This window comes from Crocodylus porosus, unplaced genomic scaffold (genome assembly GCF_001723895.1).
Source record: "Crocodylus porosus isolate Cpor-Errol unplaced genomic scaffold, CroPor_comp1, whole genome shotgun sequence".
NCBI classification, from domain to species: domain Eukaryota; kingdom Metazoa; phylum Chordata; order Crocodylia; family Crocodylidae; genus Crocodylus; species Crocodylus porosus.
Window position 1 is genome coordinate 80752224 of NW_017728906.1, and position 2878 is coordinate 80755101.

Below are 2878 nucleotides of genomic sequence, written 5' to 3' on the forward strand. Positions count from 1 at the left end.
CATCAGCTGTCTCCAGTACCTCACCAGAGCACCACGAGTGCTCGTAAAGTTGTGCCAGGGGACTTGCAATGACCTCTTTTGCCTCATCAGCTGTCCCAGTGGCTTCATGTAACTGTTAAATATGATGGAGGAGAGGACTGCAGCATGTAACATTTTGTAGGTGAGAGCTCAAAAGATAGAAGAACAGCAACCCTTTGAGTTTAGTTTCAGATGAAGGATGCCATTTCAGGGCATTTTTTGTTAATCTCGGCAGTTTCCCTGAGGCAGAACAGGAGAGTTTGGTGATACTGTGCTGTTTCATCATGACAGCATCATTCCATCTGTCATTGTTGTTACAACATGATCATGATATTGCAAAGCAATGCTCTCTCTGCTAGCATTTCGTTTGCCCATTACAGTACTGTAGCAGTGGCAACATGCACCAGTGAGCCAAAAACACAAGAACTAAGCACTAGGATTATCAGTTATTTGGCATTTTGCCAGTTAACTAGCTTCCTTTTCCTCACTCTTAGCCAGGTCCCTCCTACCAAATGAAGAATCATTGTCATTTAATTTTATGTTACATTCAAATGGTTATTTCGATTCAGTTGGTCAGTCTGAATCACAGCTTAGTCTGTGATATTGTTGAAGAGCTCTTTCCACTCCACTTGGCCTTATGGAACTGAACATAGTATGAAGAGCTTTACTTTAGCATTTTCTTTTTTCTCTTACACTATTTCAAAATGAGTCAACTTCCAACATGTGACCATGGGAAAGAATCACAAAAAAATCACTCCCGCCTAAAACTGAACATACAGTGCTTAGCTACCCATAGCAGTCAACTTAAATGCAGGTATACCAACCATTAGCTACCAGTTCCAAGTGCCATAATGACTATAGCAGAAGTGCTCACATCACAGCACTGCAAGATTCTAACAAATCTGCAAATTCTGCTAAATATCTGTTATCAACAATTTCAGACCGGCCATGAGAAGAAGTAGTTGCTTAATTGGAACAAGTCTATGAATCTGTGAATGGTATCTTTGGTGTACTGTAAAGAACCAATCACCTCCCACTTCCCCTGGTTCTGTCCTGACAGAAAAAGTGGCAACATTATGGCAGTGGACAGTGTCTTGCTGGGGATCTGGAAACATGAATTTAACCCTGCTCCAGACCAGCACAAGGTCAACCCAGATGTAAAAGCAGACCTGACTATTCAGACTGGGGAGTCCAAGGCTGCTAGATATGATATCAGACACATTGCTCTTTTGTTTGCCATTGGTTTAAGATTGCCACCTTAACTGTGCTAGCCAGATGGTCTGTTTGGCTAGAGCAAACCTTTGATTTGTTGATCCTCAACGAACACTCTGCAATCATCAATTTTAACATCCCAGTCCTATGAGCCAACTCACCAAGTCTCAGCAGTACTGATCATATATTTTTTATTATTATACATGATCTTGCTCAGCCAACTCTTTTTGTTTATTTCTTAGGTGTTAGAATTAGAATACAGGGCACTCAAAATGTCTTCCTTACATGTCCCTTAGTGTTTGGATTTATGATATGCACAGACATGGGACTTTTGCATACTTCACTGTTTGTACCATGATTACCTCCTAATCTTCTTCCTGCTTAATTTAAAGTGCTCATGATGACCTTTACCAATTTACCATCCAGCAGATTGGTAACCGTACTGTGAGGCCACCAGTCCATACAGCCTCCCTCCTTTATAGTAGAGTGGGCTCCTCAAAGCCAAAAACTTTTCCTTACAACATCAGTTTCTCATCAAAGTATTCATCCTCATAATCTTCTGCCTTCTCTTCGCACTCAAGAGATAAGAAGGATTTCCAAAAAGACTGTCTGAACATTTCTCTCCATCTCTAGATTTCATAGACATTAAGAATGGAAGGGACTTTGGAAGATCATTGAGTCCAGCCCCCTGTCCCAGGGGCAGGAAGTCAGTTGGGGTCACAGGATCCCAGCAAGATAAACATCCGATTTACTCTTAAAGCAATCCGGAGTAGGTGCTTGCACCACCTCTAACGGCAGTCTGTTTCAGGTCTTGGGGGCTCAAAGATCTCTGAAGCCTTCTTGGATCTTTGAAATGATATTAGATAGTGCCTCAGTAGACTACTGCCAAAGGCATCCTTTCTGCTGACCTCCTAAACTTGTTTATGATTGTGGCAATATCCTCTGTTGTTGTACCTGCTGTCCTTACACCTTGACAGAAAACCAGCCTGAAGAATACTAGACTTCTAGTTGTAGATGCTGTCCTGTTGTCAGGCTTAGCAATTACATTGATGTGAAATCATAGAGAAGTAGGGCTGGAAGAGACCTCCATAGGTCAGAATTAGAACTATACAAACCATTTTATACAATCCATAATCTAAATTCTGCATAAGACTACTGCCAATCCTGAACAACACAAAGCAAACACCCTAAGCCAGGGATGGGCAAAATGCAGCCCGGGGGCCAGGTGCAGTCCGCCAGGCCATTCTATCTGGCCCACGGGGCCCCTAAAAAATTTAGAAAATTAATATTAATCTGCCCTGGGCTGCCTGTCATGCGGCCCTCAATGGCTTGCCAAAACACAGTAAGCGGCCCTCTGCCCAAAATAATCGCCTGCCCCTGCCCTAAGCTGCCACAGGTAAAGGAGGGGAACCATAACAGCCAATGTTCTGCTTCTATGAAATGCTGTCAAAATAAACTCAAAATAGAAGGCAATGTCCCTGCAGCAGAGGAAGGCTGTAACAGGGGGCCTTCCCGCCCACCTGTTTCTGGGCTAACTGCCTGCCTCTCTCTCCTGCCACGCCTTGGCGATACAAAATTATGGTGTTAATTAGGCGGGAAGTTGCCCATTTTAGCTCCCCAATGCCAGGGGGTGCCACCTGTGGCTCCG